General features: G+C 34.9%; 1 protein-coding gene across 3 annotated transcripts in view; it reads right to left on the bottom strand.

The window, feature by feature from the left end:
* The window catches only part of LOC113066048 (cytoplasmic protein NCK1-like), a 42,902-nt gene extending 20,552 nt beyond the window's left edge, over positions 1 to 22,350 (bottom strand). The window contains exon 1 of one of the 3 annotated variants that reach the window (XM_026237639.1): positions 22,173 to 22,350. The gene's annotated coding sequence lies outside the window, so the exon portion shown is untranslated. Of the gene's footprint in view, positions 1 to 3,676; positions 3,819 to 5,888; positions 5,913 to 22,172 lie in introns of those variants that run through there. The other 2 variants (XM_026237641.1, XM_026237640.1) reach the window with 2 other exon arrangements.
* Positions 22,351 to 23,214: the final 864 nt, after the last annotated feature.

Below are 23,214 nucleotides of genomic sequence, written 5' to 3'. Positions count from 1 at the left end.
TAAAAGAATCGGAAATGCACCAAAAAGGAGTACAATACCTTAGGCTGTGTGTGATTTATGTTGCCAATCCGTTAATTTCCCTCAACATATTATTTTAACATCTTAATATTTTCTATTGTATAGCAGAATGTGCTACAATAGTAATGATCATGCATTTAACTATTATACAGAAGAACGTACAAAGTAATAATTATTCTTGCATGTTTTAATAGTAGATAATAGTAATAATGTTGTGCAGCATTCTGTTTAGCAAAAATAATATTTAATTTCGATATGACAGCATTTTAAAAATATGAATTGTTTTAAAAGATTAACTGTGTTTATGCCTAATTAAGTGCATACGTATTGTTGAAAAAAGATGATAAATTAATAAGTTATAATTTCAAAATTATATAAAAATATTTTGATTGTTATAATTAAAATGGAATCCAGAAAATATTTGTATTTATAAAAACTCAATTTGAGAAAAAAAATGTATAAATAAAATTTACTCCTAAGGTGACTAGAAATTAATTTTTTGGTAAACTTTTAAAATATTTAGTTAAATTGTATGCTAGGGGCTGCATGATTAATCAAATGCAATTGTCATGCACATTTTGATAGTTAAGCTGGTTCTGTAATCAGCAGTAAATCATCATCGTGTTTTCAGGTGGAGCAGCATTTACTACACAGAGCCCTAGTTCACTGACAAATTACGCAAAAAAAATTAAATACATTTTATTGCAGAAATCATTTGCGATAATGACAGCTGTTTGCGAATCTTCTCCGTGAACTACGGCTCTGCGTAATAAATGCTGTCCCATCTAAAAGCATGTGAAAATACCGCATTTAATAACATATTTTTACTCCGAGCTCGCTTCATAGCGTCAGTCGAGTGTTTGAAATAAATCGTTCTGCGAGAAGCTTCTTACACAGAGTAAGGCGCACAACATATTTCACAGTATTTTAAGCAGTGATAAAGACATTGCATTATAAATATACTTTAATCTCATGAAAATGATAAAAAATTACATTCTGAACACCCCAAACAAGATTGACCAGAGGTATTTTCTCAGACAGTGGTTACTGCGGCGAATGATATAACACGATAGCTTATTTTTTTTTCATTTAAGTTCTCACACATTTCTAAACGTGCACATCTCCATTAATAAACTCGCCTGCAAGGTAAACCAGATCTATTTTATGAGGTCTATTACCAGAACTTTCAAACCTCTTGTAGTTTCACTAATTAGATTAATGAACGCTGGGAGGCAAAGTTAACAACAGAGTGCAGAGACATTGAGAGTCACTCCCTAACTCTGGCAGACGAAGCCTACAGCCCACTGACTCCCAACGCATAGCTGAGTTCACAGCCAGAGATCACAAACCGAAGGCCAATCATACGCCCCACGCTCATCTGACCGTCACATTCTCTGTCCTAAACCAGCTTTTTCTCCATCGCTACTTTCCCTCTTAAAATGACCTGTCATCTGTCTGTTCATGACCTGTGGTAGTCTTCTTATTCTGCTTTTTAAGGTGTTCCTGCTCAAATCTCACCAACTAAACACTGGTTAGACACATGAATGTGTCAAGATTTACACTACTGAGTATTATAATTTTTGTTATTTTTTTACTTTTTAAAAAAATGACCATTTTTATTCATCAAGGGCTCATGAAATTGATCAAAGGTGGAAGTACAGACATTTATAATGTTACCAAAGACTTCGATTTCAAATAAATGTGCTTTTGAACATTCATCGTAACGTATCAGTTTCCACAACAATACAAACATACACAACCGTTTTTAACACTGATAATCACAAATGTATCTTGAGCAGCAAATAAGAATGATTTCTGAAGATCATGTGACACTGAAGACTGGAGGAACGATGCTGAAAATACAACCAAATGGAAAATGGTTATTTTAAACTGTAATAATATCTCACAATATTAAAGATTCAGTCTTGGCGAACTGACCCAGAAAAAAACTAATCTTAGCAATTACACACATAATACTAATTAGAATAGAATAACTAACTGTAGAAATACTGACGATAATGTGAAATGCTTTAACCGATTAAAAAATAAGCTATCAGACCCATTTAGAAACCTTCCCACGCTGAAGGATCTAAATATGAGTTTGAAGTGAAGAAAAAGGAAGGAAATGATGCATGTCATAGAAAAAGACTTTATAGAATTTAGACTCTGAACTCTACACTCCAGATCCGTTGACCCATTGAAGACACAGCAAACGTGTGGACTGAATCTCAAAGCTACAGAACAGAAGCTCTCTGAGGCTCTTTGCTCACTAAAAAAGAAACGCTGTCGGAGTTCATCATCAGAAAAGAATCGCGCTCAACTCCGCACCTTTCATGTGCTGCTGTCTGATAAACATGTGAGCTTCGCCAAACCTCTTGCCGTGTGCATCGGTGCTCTTCAAGCTTTAGGACTTGAGCAGGTTAAAGAGAGATGCACTTCACAGAAGAGAGCTCAAAACATCTGCACACCAGTCACACTATTGAGAGCACGAGAGCTGAAGTGAGCCGCTCTCCTCGCTCTCCATCTGTCTCTCAGCCCTAGATTCTGCCGTCCCAGAAACCTTTGTGCTCATCTGAGGGTTGGTTTGTCCCACAGGTCCCTCATCTTCTGTCTGATTACATCATTAACTGAATTTTACCGTACATTCCTGCCATATGTACATCAATGTAACATTCACCACTGACAAGATATTACTAAATATAATGTAGAAACATAATTTCTGTAAAGATGCTTTGCAACGATTTGTATCATGAAAAGCACTATGCAACTAAACTTGAACTGAACGTGTGCAAATTATTTTACAAATGATTAGCCAACTTGTCATGAGATAAAGTATGAAACAAAACAAATATATATATATATATATATATATATATATATATATATATATATATATATATATATATATATATATATATATATATATATAATGACAACATAATCAATAAGAAGCACTGAAGTACAGTAGTTATATTGTTCATCGGGACCATTAATAAAAAGTTTTTTTTTTTTTTTTAATATAAATTATCATACACATATTAATTTACGGTGTAAGCAGCCGACCCAGAATGCATCATTAAACTATAGCAAATTATTTGTAGAATCTGGTGAGAATGCAATGATGAAATTATTTTTATGTTATGGTTTCATAAGCAGTTAGTACTACTGTATTGATATGATCTAATGAATAAAACTGACAAGAGACAAAAATTCTATAAAAGCTATAAGTAAATTTATGCTACATAACTTTATACAGTAAGAAAAATCATTTGGACATTTACTTAAGATGACTTTTTGTCAGGAGAGTTTTAATTACATTATTAGTGTTTTTAAATATTAACATTAAGTGAAAGTTACTGGCCAATAACCAGTATGATATATATGATATATATGCAAATATATATAAAAAAAATTAGTTAAATTGAAACAAAATTACATTCATACACTCACAAAAATGAAGTGAAATAGATATATTTTAAATGTACAGTACAAACGATTGATAACTCTGTTTTCTATGTTTGTAACCGGAGATAAAAAGATGCTGCTGTTGTAACCGTGTCCAAATCTGTGTTATGTTTTTTTAACCTTATGTTTGTGAATCTATATCTAACTGTGCGTTACATAAAAAACTAAAGCTAAAGTAATGAACTGAACCAACCTGACGAAGTGTGTTCTCCATTAAATCCTGTTTAGAGCCAATCTGAGGTCATCTTCTCAACATCCATCCACACATTCAATGACCCTGATAAGATCAAGAGGAACTGCAGAGGCGGTCTGGATCACCTCACTCTCTTCACGACATGCGTCAATTGAAAGCCAATTACAACTGAGACCAGTGAAAGGAGAAATTCACATGCGAATGCTAGAACAGGCCAAAAAGCACAAAATAGCTCTGCATTATAACTACATACAGAAGTTGAATGAATGTTCAATATATTAAATTTAAGAAAACTCCTAGTTTGGTCAAGTTCTAAGGCAGGATCACATATATCACAGAGAAGACTCACAACGTACTGCACCGAGACCACTGATCAAATTAATTATTGAAACTTCTTGCGTATTTATATGTTAACTAGGATACTAAAATGCTGACTTAGCAAAATGCTAACACATCAAACGGTGCTGCATTCGAAAGAGAGTTACAAACTTTATTACATTTCCTGAAAACATTAGGGCTGCGATGATTTATTGATGCAGAAACGATTCGTGGATGTATTCTCAGATCTTTCGAATACATTGCGACTATGTCTTCTGAGCTTCGATTTTAACAGCAGATGGCGCTCTACTCTATTTTTTTATTTATCTGCACAGTCAAACGCTCATGAAGAAGTGAGCTCGTCTGTTTGGCTGAGTCTAGGCTCAGAATGCTTTTAAAATGCCAGATTCATGTAAACACCGCCCACTGTGAACACCTTTTGTAATTCGCTTCAACCTTTTCAAATTTAATGAATGACTATTTGAGGTTCAAGTGTGTGTAAGGATTTGGAAACAAGCAGAGTACGGCGGTTTCTAAAGCATGCAGCGCCAACTGCTGTTCAAAACTAAGCTCAGAATCGACTCAAGAAAGAATCGTGATGCATTCGAAAAATTTTAAAATCGATGCGTAATCATTTCTCGTTTCGCGACGATTTATTTTCCCAGCCCTAGAAAACTGTTGCTTTTTATATCAAACTGAAAGAAACCAAGGGCAGCTCCGAAACGTAAAAGGAAATATCCAAATTGTTAAAAAATCATTCTTGTGAACCAATTCTTTTCAATGAACCCATTGAATCAGTTCATGACTGCACTGAATAACTCGTTCACAAACTGGGCTGTTCCCAGATAGCTAGCACACGTCTGCAAGATGTCTGTTAAAGATCACTTCATCTGCTGTGTACAAACATCTAACAGTCTTTCAGATGTCACTTTTACATACATTCTAAATCAGAAACATCTTAAAGACATCTTCTATGCATCTATTTGACATCTGATAGGAAATCTGTAACCATGTTTTTTGGCGTAGATTTCCATTTTTATAACCATAGCTTTACTACAAATGCCATGGGTAAACTATGGTTAGTGTAGTAATCAATAGTTACCAAGAGTTTTTTTTTTTCTTTTTTGTAGTAAAACCTTGGTTAAGTTTCATAGTTGAGTGTGAATACTGAGCAGTTAGCTTAGCAACAGGCTAACATCAAATGCTACTGGAACCAAAAGAAAGTTGAGTTTTACTTCTCTACATGCTAACATAACACGCTCAAACATCAAAAATCAAAGGTGAGTGAATCTTACTTTACATTTCATAAAAACATACCATTCTAACTAAAAAAAAACCTGGATCGGCTCCGTAATGTGAGAGCAATGTTTATTCATTATCAATCAGAGCCAATTCTTTTGAGCCAGGTCTTTTTCAATGAACCTGCTTAATCAGTACATAAACTGCACTGTATGACTCATTTGAGAATTTGAAAGCACGGCTTGCAGCTAATTGTAATATATATAGATTTTTATTTTCATTAGAGTACTGAGCTGTTAGCGTAATGACATGCTAATCAAATGCTACTGGAGTCAAAAGCAAGTCAAGTCTCCGGTGCAGTGCTTTATTTGTGTGGTTCGAAGAGATGCTGTCTACATAAAAAAAGTTTTAAATCAGTCTTACGAGCTTCCATCTTAGTTAGAGTGCCAACTTAAAAGGTAGCGGCCTATTTAGGCAGCTCACAAGTTTTTGTAACAGGCCCCGCGTTTCACAGATATACAAAGCTTATCATGATAATGGCTACACTGAGACATTTGAGTGCCTCTGATTTTTATTTTACATGCAGCGTGCTAATAAATAATTCTGTGGTGGATACACAAATGCTCAAAATGCACAAAAACTGAAAGAATCCCACCTTATCCGAAAACCGCAGGTTCATTACTGATGTTTTCCCCGGCTTGCCATTGACAACAACTCTGACATTATAGCTCTTCCTTAAGGTTAATGTCACTGCTAACAATCTGAAGTGCTCGCGGGTTAACAGGTAATCCTGTTTTGTTTTTGCAACCTGCAGTAAGTTTCACCACTCCCCTGGAAACTGTTACTACAAACCTGCACATCCAAAAAGACAAGTGTGCACTGCAAACAGAAACAAATGAGGTCTACAGCTGGCTTAGCAATGCTGCAACCATTGCGGCAACAGAGCTAGACCGCACACATTCTGCTGCAGTGTAAGAAGTGCATGACTTCCTCTCTCTATTGTGTCTAGATGAGGTGAGGGTGATGGCGTCGCTCACTGCTTCCTTCAGTTCTTCTGCAGTGTCTCAGCCTCCACCAGGGCCTGACGAGCACACAGCGAGTGTGTGATGAGTGATGGACAGCCGAAGGCGCCCACCCTCGAGATCTGACGGGCTGGGAGACGCTTTCAAGTGCCATCAGAGACAGAGGAGATCCCGGGAGAAAGGGCGACAGGGGAGTGATGGGTAATGACGAATGGCAGAATTAATGAGGGTTAAATTACAGAGCGATGCCACTTTCCACACTGTGGTATGTGTGAGGTTTCCATCATTCAGTGTGTTATGGATATACATTTCACATGAGGATCAGTAAAGTATATGTCCATCCATCAGTATGGATTAGGGCTGTCAAAATAACTGAAAAACTAAATTAGAATTTTGTACTTAAATATTATCAATATATGAATTTAAAAGGCATAATTTCAGTTAGGTGGCCACAAGAGGGCGCATCGTGCAAAATATTACTAATGTACGTTTCTTCAAAGCAATAAAATAACACGCCTATCTTTGAAAAAAGTTTATAATGTTTAACGTGTTATAATGTTTATAAACCATATACAATTAAGTTGTCTAAACGAAAAAAAAAAAAAAAAAAAAACGGCATCACGTATGTAGGCTAAGTAATTAATACAAATAACTTACAGTAATTTTTTCACAGTAACGCTTTTGTGCGAGACGCGAGCGCAACAGTGATAAATGTCCCTCTGGAAGATGCAATAAATACGCATTCTGTGTGAACAGCTTGGTTTCCGTTTTGACGTAAACAAAATCTTCTCTACACTGATGTTCTCTTTTTCAACAATATTTTTTTATGAACTACGCAGCAGCAATGCCTCTAGTGGGTTCAACTGGATAAGCTAAGAAAAACATTTAAATTCAACGACACTTACATCGTCATCGCATCTCATGCACCACTGATAAGGCTGCCTCCTTTACACCCACCTAAAAATCGAATGCAACAATTTTTTTTTTTATTCGACAAATACTCCAAAATGTAATTTTATTCATTTTTTTACAGCCCTAGTATGGATCACACTCAACTAGGATTGAGCTGATAGAAGATGCCATCGCCGATGGCTGACAGAAATCACGAAGTTGAGCTGGCATCACGTTTCCCCCCTGCCCCCTGTGGACAGTCTGTGTACAACAGCGCAGGATGGATGTGAGTGTTGAGAAAGAGCGAGTCAAGTAGGTGATACTGCGCACGTGTCGAGCTCGTCCGTCCGTGCTCATCTGCAGTTGAATATACTTTGACAGCTGATCGAAGACTGTGGATGCAGCTGTGAGCGAGAAGGAACAAGGAAAGGGAAGTTTAGCAAGGCGTCTCAAGAGCCCCTTTCACACTGCACGTCGGACCCGCAATATTCCCGTAACATTGCCTGGTCGCCTTCTGTGTGAAAGCAACCACGTCCCGGAATTGATTACCGAATCGAACCCGGGTCGGGGACATAGTAACATTGCGGTAATCGATCCGGAACGAGCGCTGTGTGAACAAAAGCCAGATCTAATTCGGTATCGAAGTGATGACGCGCGTTATCGCGCGACTTTTTTACCGGCTGTTTTGAAGGAAGATCAACATTCGCGACGAAAACATATGTGCAAACTGTAATGAAGCAGAGATCAGTTAGTTCCTCACTTACCGCACTGACGCCGAGATCGTTTGCTTGCTTCAGTGAAAGTATAACGTGCCTAATGTTTTCGACTCGTACATTACACGTCACGCGCTGATGTCACGTGTCGTTACGGGATCTTCAAGGGTTGTGTGTGAAAGCACGCACATATACCGGGTCATCACTGGCAGTGTGAAAGTGCCAAATCTAGCGACCAGGGAACAATTACAGGAACACTTTACCCCTGTATTTGCCGGAATGGCAGTGTGAAAGGGGCTAAGGTGTCTACTCTGGACAAGCCTTTTCCTTTTAAAAACATGCACCAAAAGGTCACATATTTTTGAATGAAGCAGAACTAATGTCAATTATTGTAATGGTGTGACTAATGATTCGACTAGTTATTATATTAAATGGTTTATATTGATATTTACTGTTTTACTGATACATCAAAAACAATATCAGGGACATCAAGAACACATTTTTTCAATTTTGATATCATAATTACTTAAAACCATATTCTTACAATCAGACTGTGGTAAACTAACAAAGCATTTTGTTAGTCTCTTATTTTAGTATTATTCTTGCATTAATATAGTATTTATAAGTATTTTTTTATATTTGAATATTATAGTATTTATTCATAATTTAAATAAGTTTCAGCAATGTTCTTCTATGCTTTTGCAATTGTATTTGTTTTATATTAAACATTTCTATTTAGCTATATTTATATTTAAATTTTAGTTGTATTATTATTTTTTTTAGGCAAAAAGTTTTCGTGTTTTTATTTTACGTTTTTCATCTTTCACGTATTTATTTTACGCTTACACTGCCAGATAAACGTTTGCCATGATTATGGATGGATAAATAAATAAAAACATTTCATTAATTAATTAATTACTTAACTAAAAATGGTTAAATTGTGAAATCTTATTACAATTTAAAATAACTGTTTTCTGTTAATATATTTAAAAATGTAATTTATTCCTGTGATGGTGAAGCTTAATTTCATCAGCCATTATTCCTGTTTTCTTCAGTGGCACATGATCCTTCAGAATTCATTTTAATGTTACATTATAATAATGTTTCACAATATTATTGTATTTTTATTATTATTTTTTTTTAAATGCAGCCTTGGTGAGCATAATAGAGCTTGACTATTACAAATCTTTAACCAGCAATGTATATTCTAGTTTATTTCAGCTAATGAAAATAATATTTCAATTGAAGTAATAGAAAACCACTTTAAGCCGTTTTAGTTTTAGTTAAAAACTTCAGTACATTTTGCAATCATCCTACAGTATTTGTATTTTGACAAACTTACTTTACTGCATAACTAAGCACAATATATCCACAATATTATTTTACTATATTTCATAAAAACGGTTCCTATTTGGGTTTTTTTACCAGTTCAAAATAAAGAGAGAGCAATGTCAGAGTTGTGAATTAATCATTCTTTTGGGCTGATTATTACTGAAAAAAATTATCCTTTTCACAAACTGCACCGACTTCTCCATGAATTTGCAACTACTCCCGCTGCAGAGATTCTTCAGCCAGCAGCTCATGGATTCAATGATTCAATGAATCAGCAGTAATATGATCCTCAAGTGTGCAGAAGATGAGACTGATGGTGCTGAATAGTTTGAAGAGAGTCTGTACCAAAATACAGATTCCATCATGAAACATTAGAATCCATGACTATATACTGACCCAGCAGATTTGAAGTGCTGGTTTATGAGGTAGAAGTGGCCGGTCTGAGCAGTAGCTGTAAACCAGGCCCAGCGCTGAAACCGAATGCCTCTGACAGAGAGCTCAAATCACAGACTCTGGTGCCTGCTGGAATGCAGTCCGTGTGTTTTCCCCTCCAGCACTGCCTCACTTCCTCTGACACATCACACACACACACACACACTGAAGAACTAGCAGAGGAGCAGAACTTCAACCAGACCAGTTGAGCTGATGTGATGGTCATTCAACCAGTCAACACTTCATAGTGGTCTACAGGAGATATTTAAAAAGAAGTCAATTCATAAAGATATTTATGGTTATTATAAACACAAAAGTCTTTTTTACTTCCTGGATCAATCCGCTCTGAATAAACCAGGATGTTTTGCTCTGGCACCTTTAAGACTGCTCTATGGAAATTGATTAAACATGGCTAATGTTTTCACATATGGAATAAGTAACTGTAGGTGTTGACATGTAAATGTGGGCTCATGGTTGTTGAGATTTCATTTATTATTGTGACCACAAACACTCGTGTGTTGCGCAAAGTTTTACATATTTATATTTATGCATTTGGCATTACATTCAAACACATTTGATCAGTTCTTGCTTCTCAGGGATTCAAACCCATTACCTTGGCTTTTCTAGCACCATGCTCTGCTGTTTGAGCAGAAATTGAAAAGCTGAAATTTAGCCTGCGTGTTAAATTGATTTATTAAGCATAAACATCTGTGATATTTACCCGCTGTTTTTCTAATCCTGAAAAGGTTTCATTTTAATTTACTATTTGCCAAACTTTCGCGTTTGAGGCCAGATTTTAAGAGCTTAAATCCACCCATTAAAAACAAAAAAATAAATAAACTTAAATTATATACATTTTCTTCCAGAGGTGAACAATCTTCCCCAACTGGCAACCACGCGCATGATGATCAGAAAACCCAATTCTGAAATTGCTTACTTACACACTGGAATAATGTACAAGCTACTTTTTAGATAAACATTTTTTGGAAACGGTGACTATTTGGAGCTTGACAGCTGCTGTATGGAAAAGAGCAGCATTAGCACATTTCTAAACATCTCTTTTAGTGCTCTACAGAAGAAAGAAAATCGTACATTTGGAACAACGTAAATTTAATGTTTTGGGCGAACCGTTAATTCAAGAGTCACTGAAAACCCATTTTCCATGAGCACGTATACTATACTCCAACTTGCACAGCCTTAGAAAACTCAAGTTTAAAAACAATTCATCATCTTAAAGAAAAGCTCTGTGTGTGTTTGTTTAATCAAGGCCAAGGTTCAGATATCCCATGCCCCCTGTCGATGAGAAATGCCATATAATATCAGGACAGCTGAACTCACAAAACATGATCATCCTGTAGTCATTTATGTGATGCTAATGTTGACATGAGGTCTAGAGAAATCCAGGCCTGTTCATTTATGCAGAAACCGGGGAATGGGTGCCACTTAATTAAGGATGTTAAACAGGATGGCCACATGCCCGTGAAAGACACAAAATGCATTTATTAGGCCTTATATAGGACTCTGTCAAGGGTACGACTGCTTGAGACTGACTAGAGCAAAAGTCATACAAGAAAACTGCTCTGTTCACAAAAGGACCTCAATATCTTTGGCCTGAAAACTCCCTCAGGGCTTCCGTTGACATTTTCCATAATTAAGCCAATGATGATCAGATGTTAACAGACTTCCAGTGTCCTTGAATAGCGACTGCAATTCACATTTCAACAACCCCCAAACCAGAAGTATTAAACTTTAGCGTGCAACTCCGACTCATCCCGCGCCGTTTGTGCTAGAGACATGAATGATCGCCTACCTCCAATCACACGGACTGCTGAGGCCAGGTGTGCTTTTACTTTTGAAAGCAATCACAATGATGATTTTCCAAATTCTACTCAAAAACTGCATACCACATTAGCATTGAGTTCTGCATTGGGAAGAACCACACATTTTCTTCACAAAACGTAGTTATATTCAGGAATCAATCGCCAATAAAAGCACTAATAAATGACAAGTTAAAATAAAGTCTTGCCATTTTTACATCTCAAGCTGGAGTCACTTTTAAGGCCCTTTGGCATTACAGAAGAATTAGACCATATGGATTATACCATGTGGTAACAGCATGATCATAATTTAACCACCAGCTTCCCCACAAGGCCTAATAAAATGAATTAACCCTATAGCTGTTTAACCACAGAAACTATTTAGTGCATAAAAACACCCCTGCCTTCCTGCAGAGTCAGATTTGAGCTTACTGACATATAGCCTTGTTCTAGCTTAAATCAGTCAAGAACTGACTCAAACTGAACAGAGTTCAAACCATTAGACAACATCACACTTGCAGACTTAATGGCTAAAGGCAGGAATGCTCTACTTTAAACGTTTTAGAAGTCGGCAGATATCGGGTAGCTGGAGTTGACAGATTTCACAGAAATTTCAGTGTATAATGGGCACAGGCTCCACATTTTATTTAATGCTTTTTATAAATGATTCCATCCATTTGGATCGTATTAAACGTTTGATATTTTGGTAACACTTTACAATAAGGTTCCATTACTAACATGAACAAACAACACATTTATTTCAGTCTTTATTAATCTAACAACAAGACACGCGCTTCTGTGAGAGCGTACTCAAAATGATTTAAACATGGTGTGCAATCCTCAGTTGTTTAGTTTTACTTCCGCAACTATCTAGTATGCATGTGCATGTTTGATAGTCTGTGCAAAACTGCAAACTACCACGTCTCTAAATGAAACACAGACTTTCGGTTGACTCAAAAGAGAGCATGAAGCGAAAAAAGGACCCAGTTGTTCTCATTTAGTACATTTAGATGCTTAAGACGTGCTCACCTTTACACACGATGCACCGTCACCACTTTAGAACATTCCACAATTTTATTTGTGACTGATATGTTCAATAAAAAGCATATCCTGTCAGCTTCATCATGAGGATGAATTCACGGTTGCAAACAAAAGCTGCTGATTTGTAAACCACACTGATCTTGTGTCCGGAAAAGTGGATACAGCGGCTTTATGTTTCATTGTGTTTCTAACAGATCGCAATCCCATAAGACCTGCCACAATGGCAAACAACCAAATTAGTGCTAGTGCTCTGAAACCTGTCTCAGAGAAGGCCTGTGAGCAGGCTAAGTGGAAAACACTCTTTTCACACACTGAACACCTGTTTTTCTCTTGGCCTATTTCACAGATCAAGGTCAAATGCTCAAATATTTCAGCTTCTCCCGCAGACACAGGTGACGCACCAGTTCAAGTGATGTTAAAAACCCTATAAAAAAAACACACGCAAACTTGAAAATTAACATAAAATGGCACCTGTAAATGAGAAATACTTAAAATGTAAAACGGGAATCTGAAAAGACAAAAAAAAATATTTTTAAATGCCACTTCATTTTATCCATCAGGAATGGATTGGAGTGGACCCCGAAGGACTACATCCCTCCAGGCACACCCTCGGTGCTGAATGGTTAAAATTCACGCAACCTAGTAGTGCTGCAAGATTATGACCAAAATCATAACTGTCGATTTTTGCCTTGAAATTATAATTGCGATTATTAATCATGATTATCACAATTTACATTGAATGATGTTTATACCATTGTTTGATGCAACTGCATGCCTTATTTTTATAAGAAAACAAACAAGCTGCAAACGCTAATTGAAAAACTTTCTATAGTATTAAGTCTCAAATGTCAAATATACATCGGATTGATATCTTCAAATTATAAATAATTTTTTGACAAATATGAATGGTATTAAATGTCATACTAAAACAATGGAAAAACCCTTAAGATAACGTATAGAAAGAAAAAATGCATCTTAAGCATGCAGAATAATATAAGTGGACTTTGAACGATTAATTGCAGATTTGAACGATTACGTAATTGTGGCATTCTTAATTGTAATCGTGATTAGAAATTCGATTTAGTGTGCAGCCCTACAACCTAGTTGATGTTATTACATTCTGATGAAAGATTATGAAAAACACACTTAAGTTTATTTCTTTTTTTTCTTTGGAACGACAAAAATGGTGTGCAATAAGACCTAAAACGTTTTATAAAAGTAAATCGGGTAAATTTTGATTTCATGTTTAGGGTTGGGTTCTGAATGTCCAAGAACCAGGTTTTCGATAAGACATGTGCATTTTAATTTCATTTTAAACCATTTAAGAGCAAGAGGGGAAATAATTGTTTTGCGTGAAAAATATGCATACAATTACATCACTATATCCTCGAAAACATATTTTAGATCTGCTTACGTTCAGTGTTAATAAATATGCTGCCTGTCACTAATATTAATCAAATAACAAAAGAAAATCATTCACCGAGCTTGACTGAATATCTTTCATAACTTTAATAAGGAAAGGAATAATAATCTATATTTCATTGATGAAAACTATGCAGTTTAAAAAAAACTGATTTCAATTTCTGTTCCTGAAATTTGTTCAGATGCATTTATATGTTCTATTGCTAATTGATTTGTTTGTTTCTCTTTTATTACTTACTGTTTACTTGTCTTTGAAAATGTAATGTTTAAAATGTATTTTATTAGAAGTAGTTTTTGCGGTTGTATTTTTGGTAAAATCACAGGGGGAAAAAAGTTCTGTAGGCTGCTGATGTTTTCTCATGTTATTCAGCTGCAACAGAATGCACTGTAAGAGGCACAGAATAAATATCTGCCTTTTTTACCTTATTGGAAACAAAACTATGAATTGATAAGAATAAAATTCAAACAAAGTTAAAATTCAAATGATACCCAACCCTATTCACGTTGCCTTCAAATCATCTAAGATGAACTCGAGATAAGTCCATGAAACATTGAAATACATAAAGGAAATCCCACAACGAACCCCTCTATCGTGGTTTAAAACAAACCACAATAAGCCATGAGATGCTTACCAAATCAGTCTCTGAATACAGAAGTGAAAATTGCATGATAACCATAAACACATTTTCTATTACCACGCCTTTATTTCTTCTTTAAAACATTATTAAAATGGTCTGTTAATACTATGTAGGTTACTAAACTCTGGCAACAGTTTAGAGAGAGCTTTTGAACCGGTTTACTTTCAGTAAAAAAACATTTAAAATACACATTTAACGCTAACTAGCTTAACTTGCCTAGAACAAAGTCCAAGATTCATACAGAAGAATTCAATCTTCTCTCTCATTTCTTTTAATACAACATATCATTAGCAATTTCAAATGTATAGAAATTCTTTGGTGCCATTTTTTAAAATAAATGCACAATTTCTTTACTTTTATTGCTTTTTTACTATAATTTCTACATTCAATTATTGGTTGAATAAACTAAAACGATTTCCCCCCGTATTTTCTTCAAACATCACGTCTCAAATTTCATCTCAAGCTCTTCTTTAACACTTTTGTCTTAGTAAACAAGTGCACTTAAATTTGGTGAAACTAGAGGGAAACCGATAGTTCTGGTGAAAGTTGTGCAACAAGTTAGGAGCAGTCATAAAACTGTCTGTGCAGATCAACTTTTTTAATGATGGATTTTCATCATTTAAAATTGAATATTTGGGTCTGAGACAAGGGTCGAATGATAATTACAAAAATCTATTAATAAAATGCATTTCAAAAGTACCAAATATGCATCTATAAAAACTAATCTGACCTCCATTCAACAAAAAAGTTCAAATTTGTTGTTAAAAAAAAAAAAAAAAAATTATATATATATATATATATATATATATATATATATATATATATATATATATATATATATATATATATATATATATATATATATATACATATATATACATATACATATATATACATATACATATATATACATATACATATATACATAATATACATATACATATATACATATATACATATATATATACATATATATATAATCTCTGGGATATAAAAGTGGACACAAATAAGACTTTCTCCCTTGTGGTCTCATTGTCTTTGCTTGAGCTTTGCTTCTTACTCAAGAAAACAGCATTGCAGTGAAACAGAGAACAGAAACACGTGTTGGGTAAATGAGGACAGATCTGGGTATTGCAGCAGTTTCATGATACACAATACTTCCACCTTTTCAGTGTCTTACACTTGCTTTATATGCAATATATGCCCAGAAATAATGACTAATGCAAATCAAGCCTGCAGTACCACTGTGCAAACTTAACACACGCTCTTGTGTTACTGCGACTCTAATAAATCTCAGTCCTCCAGAGGACGACAGAGTTACTTTAAAATCTGAGCCATTAAACCAATGCATTATTAGGATGTTAATTATTAGGGATGTAATGACTCACTCAAGTCACGATTCGATTCACATTTTAAAAAAAATGAGATTTAAGACCAATTATAAATTTAAATGTGTCTTTTTGTCATTGCTTGAAGAAAATTCTGTTTCTTTGTGAAATTGAAATATAACACTATAATAATACTATACTAATAGTACTTTTATGTTATTGCTCCTTTGTTGGTCCTCTGTTGTCTTCATTTGTTACTTTGCTTTGGATAAAAGCGTCTGCTAAGTGTAAATAGCAAAACTTAATCAAATTTTAAAACAAGCCCCACATCAATTAAATAAGTAACAAATAAAATAAATCTCTTCATTTAAACCAGTAGTCGACCAGGGTCGGCAACCTTTTCGGAATGGCATGCATTTTTATTTTTCTGGTTAACAACTGTGCAATTTTAATGTTTTTAATTAAGATTTAAATGCAAAAGTAAAGGCAGTAAAGCTGACTATTTCTGTCAGTTAAGTTTTAATTTAGAATGTTTGTGATAATGTAAGAAAATAAGTTTAAACGTTTTAATATAATTGTAAAAGTAAATGCAAAAGTAAAAAACTTTGAATAGTTGATGATATATTGTATTACTGTACTGTGTAAAAAAAAAATAATCACAATGTTGAAAAAGCATTAAGTGACAATGTTTAAAATCTAAAATAATGGATAAATGTTGCAGACTGATCCATGCTGCTTCTGTACCACACATGGACTACACACTTCATACAGACAACATACTATACACACACACACACAGCAAACAGAGTGTGCGTGTACCTCACATACAGCTCCAAAAATCAGGCTTGTATTGTGTAAGCTATTGTGCAACATTTACACGATTGTAAAAACAAAAAATACAGTACATGATCAAACATTTAAGTGAAATAATAATTTTTTTTTAATGCCCCCCTCCACCCCTAAAATTAAAGAAAAAATACTCTCCCAAGACTCACCTAAGAGAGGAATTAATTTTCACAAATGAAATTGAGGCCCTGAATAAATGTCTAAAAATCTTGATTGGATCATCACTATAGATAATTCTACATGATAAAAAGAAGACTTTTATAAGAAGATACTGCTTTCTGTGATCGGCCTCAAAAATACTGATAGGAGCACCCCTATGAAATTGGACATCATTCTGTTTTGTGAAACTACACATAAAAAATATGAGCATGAAACAGAAACAGCAGATTCACTCTCTGCCAGCAGGTGGCGATTAAAGCATTTCCGTGGTTTCTGCTGTAAACAAAGCAGCGCTGCACTTATGAACTTTAAAATGCATTACACAGAGACAAATTGAAAAGAAAATACCATCTAAACTTTTCTAAAGACAGTAAGTTTTGCTCAGACATTCATTCATATAAACTCCTAACCCTAATTCAATCGCGATTTGAATATCATCTTAAGCGATTTGAATCGTCACATATTTTAATCGATTTTCAACCGGCTCAAGGTTAATCATTACATTCCTATTAATTATATAGACATGTCAAGTAATATTCTCTTCAAAATGTTGACAGTGGTTACTTTAAATCGAACCAAAGATGGTGGCTGTTTGCCAAAAAAAATTTATAATGCTGAAAACGCAACAAACGTGTCTTATGAATTTATGTATTTAACCCATTATAGGGCCCTATGATTTCTATAATTTTGAAAATGCAGACAGAATCACAGAACCCAGTCATAAAAAATGGAATTTACTGTATAATAATATCACAGAAAATTATGAAGTTATAATAGTTTTGCAATATGAATTCAATTGATTAGACATACTTTGTGACTTAAACCATTAAGTGGAAACCAGACAAATCAAAACATAAAACACACAATTTGAAGAAAATAAAACTGAATTTAAAAAAAGTAAAACAATAAAAAAAAAAAAATCTGATGGATTGCATGGGCCCTACCAATTTATGTGTAGAGTACTTCTTCGAAATAAAAAACAAACACATAAACTAAAAAAAATCCTGGGTTATTTTTTCTACCCAAATGCTGGGTTGAGCCTTTTGGGCAATTTTTGGGGTAATTTTTCAGTGTTTGGGTAGTTTTTCTGCTCCTCAGATCCTGGTCAGGCGTAAACCAGTGGTTGAGTTATTTATCGCAAGGATTTTGCATCCTTTTCAGAAGAGCGCAGTTCTAGGCACCATCGAAATGATTCATCACTTCAGTAAAATACAGACTTGTGTACGTTTTATTTTATCTATAAAAACTGTGCTGTATATCGTTCAATTTTACATGGAGCATCATACAGCCACATGGTGTGAGTCACCTAAAAGAGTGTCACGTGGAAAAGCCCGATGCTTTGCATATAAATAAACGATTACAGAATAAAAATACTTTATACGTAAAAATATGTCCTCAGAGTGGTTTATTGTTTGTTTATGGGCAGGTTATGGAGGCAGTCACAGCATGTTTCAGCTAAGAGTGAAACACAAGGCGGCGGTACGATAGCAGTTCTCCACCGAACACTACTCCAGCAGAGTTACGGTGCAAACTAAATAACAGAAACTGGTTACACGTGAACTACATCTGTTTAATGTTGCATTTTTAATACTAATATTTGTTAAACAAGTTCAAATAATGGCAATATGGACAATAATTCAATGCATTGCAATTCGTGGATCGATTCTGAGCTTAGATTTTAACAGCAGATGGTGCGCTAAGCTAGTCTTTAGCCGCACACTCAAATGCTCACGAAGAAGTGTGCTTGTGCGTTTGGCTGAGTAATGTAAGTGTTTAAATGTACTTTCAATTCGAATTCACAGTGGGCTGTGTTTACATTAATCTTGCATCCCACAGCCCACTGTGAATTCGCTTCAACCTATTCAAACTTTATGAATTAATATTTTAGGTTCAAAGTGGTGCACGTGTAAGGAACTGGAAGCAGTAGAATACGGCTATTTCTAAAGCACAGAATCGATTCAAAAGAGAATCGCGTTGTCTTCGTAAAATCTCAGAATCGATGCGCTGTCATTTCTCGATATGCGATGCATCGATTTATTGTTCCAGTCCTAATAAATAATGTTGTAAATGATATACATACAAGAAAATAACATGAAGTTATCATGCAAACCAGTGGTTGCGTAGAGTTTTCACACAAGTTTAGAGGATTTAAGTTTATCTGTAAACTGTTAAAATGTAAAAATGTGACACCGATATGAAGCGGAAATTAAACAAATGAATCCGTTATGACTCACAACAAGATCAAAACATGCATTTAGAATACAGATGGGGGAATATAAAAAAAAAATCTTAATATATATTTTACATAAAAATCTAAGATAATGTATTACATCTATTTTAAACATATTCATCAAGATTTACCATTTAAAGTCTTTAGCACTCAAAAAAAAAAATATTGGTATAAAAATAAATAAGAAAACTAACTTATTTCAGGCCAAGAACAGTCTCCGTGAACTCTTAGACCCAGAGGTGTAATGCTGCAGTAGCTTCTGGCCGAATGCACTGACAGAAGCAGTGAATACAGACACGTGCGGATAATCAATGCCACGTCACTGCAGGCGTCTGAACAGCAGGTGCTGCTCTGAGAGACGGGGGTCGAGGCTGAATGAGACCGCTGTGCTTCCACAGGCACGTTTGGGGAGGGGACGGTGGGCTGAAGAAAAGAGACGGGTCCCCGCAGACCACAGATACATCGTCCAATTTCTGTGGGGTGACTCTCCCCTCACGGAGGAAATGGCAAAATATAAATAGCCCCTTTCACTCTTTTTCCCAACCCTTTCTCCTTGATCCCGAGCCCCTCAGCTCAGCGGGATCCAGGGCCCCAGACAAAATGTCTCTCGCTCATTCATTCGAGTTTGCTCTCTAGCTCTCTCTCTCTCTTTTATCTTAATGAGAGGTTGTGGAGAGAGCTGTCAGTGTGACAATAATTACAGAAACTCAACAGCTGCAACTGGCCCCGGGCCCCAAAACATTCAACACACAACTGTGAGGTCATGCTAAAAAGGCAAAAAAAAAAAGTACTGTATCTGTACTGTATCTCGGCCGTCTCGCAGACGCTGAATACAGGGTTACTTCAATAAGAAGACAGTGGAGAATCAAATAACAGTAGTTATGATTGCTCACCCCTGTAATTTGGATAATGTCACGCTCAGTCACACAGGCCTTACCCAGTGCCACCACAAACACACGAAACCACAGAGAGGGGATATCAGCTGCTGACTCACTGGCCCAACCAGGTGTGTACGAATTTTTAACGTGTCGCAGTGTGGTTTCTAGGGTGTTATGGTCTCTGAGATGTTCTGATCTGTATATATGACTTCAATCAATGCAAGTGAAGTCATCATCATCAGCCAAGAGTGATCTCTAAGAATAGCTCATCCCTCATGATCTACGTGATTTAAGAACAGCGTTGCAAATTTAACCTACATTACACTTTCAATCTTCAGTGACTAACTAGTTGGGACTAGGGTTGGGTATCGAAAACCGGTTCCATTTTAGAACCAGTTCCAAATATCCGAGAACCAGGTATTCGATAAGAAAAGTGCATTTCGATTCTACTTCACGACTCCTGCGTTCACATCTTAATGTGATTCAAAACTATTTAATTTAGAGGAATGGAAAGAATCTGCGACTTGCTAATAATTGATTTGTTTGTTCCTGTTTTATTACAGACTGTTTACTTGTCTTTAACACTTTAATATTTTAAATTTATATTAATCTAGTTGTTTTTGAGGTGGTATCTTTTCTTAAAGCAAAAATTTCCTCTTGCAGTGTTTTGTAGGCTGCTGATTTTTCAGCTGCAACAGAATGCTTTGTAAAAAGACAGAATACATGTCTGACTTATTTTTATTTTATCTTATTGGAATCTAAACTAGGAATCGATAAGCAAAATTGAAATTAAATTGAAATCCGAAATGATACCCAACCCTAGTTGGAACCAAATGTTGGTTTGCCATTATCAATAAACGTACGATTCCCATAATTTAAAGAAATACATTTGTTTTATCAATAGCTTTGGTTAAATATTTGAGCTTGAAATTAAAGTGTTCAAATGTAAAACCATATACAAATCACAAATAATGTTATTTCTTAACATACATCATTACAGATAATGTGTGATGGGACAGACCAACCTCGTACCAGAGATTCTCTTTCTTATACTTGCCTTCCAAACATCTAACCATTCCTAAATAAAGATGTTTACTAGAGATGCTAAAATACTCAAGACATGAATTCTTGTTTTATCAAAATGAAGTTTTAACACATCTAAAACATTAACATAAACTCCTCTTCTTTTTTTTTCAGAAATCAAGAACTAATAACATCATTGTGCTTCTCCTGTAATCTTGATTTTAAAAAAGTTTAGATATGTATAAAGGAAATGTATAATGATCAATACATGTATTAATCTTTGTTAATGTTAGTTCATAAAAATACAGTCGTTCATGTTTGTTAATCTACAGTGCATTAACTAATGGTACCAAGCACAACTTTTGGTTTTAATAATGTGATTGAAATTAACATTCAGATGAATACATACTGTAGAAATATTGTTCATTCTTTAGTTCATGTTAACTAATGAGCCTTTAGTGAAGTGTACCTTAGATCAACCACACAAGACACTAAAGTGATCTTTCTTGGTGGGACGTGCTCGATCCGTGTGGACACTTCAGAGTTTGCTGAGAAATCTCACACATAACTCACAGTTCAGAGAGAGAACTGAACACACATGAAGGATTTAATACAGACCAGAGAGAGAGCAATCACACATCAACATTATCAGACATTAACTTGCTGACAGTTGTTGCATAACACATCAACATGATCATAAATCAAAAACCAATAAGGAAATCCCATCTAAACACAATCAAACTTCATAATCATATCTCGTGAACAGTGATGAGAGGGAATATTTAGAATTAAAAATCCAATAAAACTGTCTTTTGTTTCAACAGAGAGCCTATAATGCAGTATTGTGCTCTGAGGTTTGAATGTGAATGGCATAAAGGCCTGTTGAAGACAAACATTACAGCAGTTTGTGTATGATTCGTGTGTTTAATAGCCACTCTTCAACATCTTCTGTATTTATGAAAGCAAATCACGGCAATGTGAGGCCTGACCACAGCCTTTTACACAATCCCTTTACAATTACACTGATTTACCTCTGACTTTTTCTCTTTCTTATATTTGTGTCGTTATGAAGATAAATATCTCTAGTCAGAATCAGCCTCGCATGTATTGTTTCAGCTCTATTCGCTACAATCAGACATGAACACTGATAAATATCTGTCATCTTACCTTCGAGTGCTCCGGTGTGCACCCTGACCCCGTGTCTCCGGCTCACACTCGATGATCAGCTCTGTTTAGATCACAGGCGTGTTTTCTCAGCTTCATTGTTTCACGGGAATGGTTTTTCTAGGCATCCAACGTGAGGAGACCTCGAGCTGCGGTTCTACTCACAGCACTGCTGCGCTATCTAACCTGCTGTAGGAGGCGGGACTGTCTACAGCTTACTCGTGTGCCCATTGGTTAGTCAAGAGCGCTCATTGGTCAGAGCACAAGTCCATCAATTGTATACATATTACACGGTGCACTGTTACTGTGGTCAGTTTCGCAATTCCCATTAATTATAATAATTGATTATTATATTAATTATATTATATTATATTATATTATATTATATTATATTATATTATATTATATTATATTATATGCATACTTTTGTTTGCTGTAAAATATCTTTAAATATATTGAATCATGTATCAAATAATCCATTTATCTGAATTTTGTTATGACATAAATTATTTTATCCTGACTGGAGTGCATAGCTTTCTAGCATATTTAGTAATATTATCTGTTAATAATAGTAGTAGGTAATCCTATCACTAGTAGTTAATTGGGGATTTGTTGTCACCCCTGATTCATGTACAGATTAGTCCAAAGGTCTGAGATCACATGGATTAGATTTTTTTGTTTATTGTTTATTTATAAACATTTTTTTTTATATTTTTTTTGGAAAATATGTTTTTTCATAATTTTAAAGAAAGAAATGCTATGGGAAAATAAATCAATTGAATTTAAAAATAGTATTGTATTTATTGTTTTAAATTTTTAATGTTTAAAGAAAGTATATATATATATATAATGTTTTAAACCAAAAGAGTGAAGTATCTTAGTCTTTCTTTTTTCTTTACTTAACTCAGTTTTTTTATACTCATAATTTGTAATCAAAAACTTTTTTCATTAAATTAGAAAAATATAAGCAGTGATCTCAAGCCTTTGGACTGAACTGTGTACTACATCATAAATTGAAAGGATGCATTGTCTGTATAACACCTAA

Source organism: Carassius auratus, chromosome 49 (assembly GCF_003368295.1).
Source record: "Carassius auratus strain Wakin chromosome 49, ASM336829v1, whole genome shotgun sequence".
NCBI classification, from domain to species: domain Eukaryota; kingdom Metazoa; phylum Chordata; class Actinopteri; order Cypriniformes; family Cyprinidae; genus Carassius; species Carassius auratus.
Note: the sequence above shows the minus strand (reverse complement) of the source record. Positions and strands in the feature narration are given on the sequence as shown.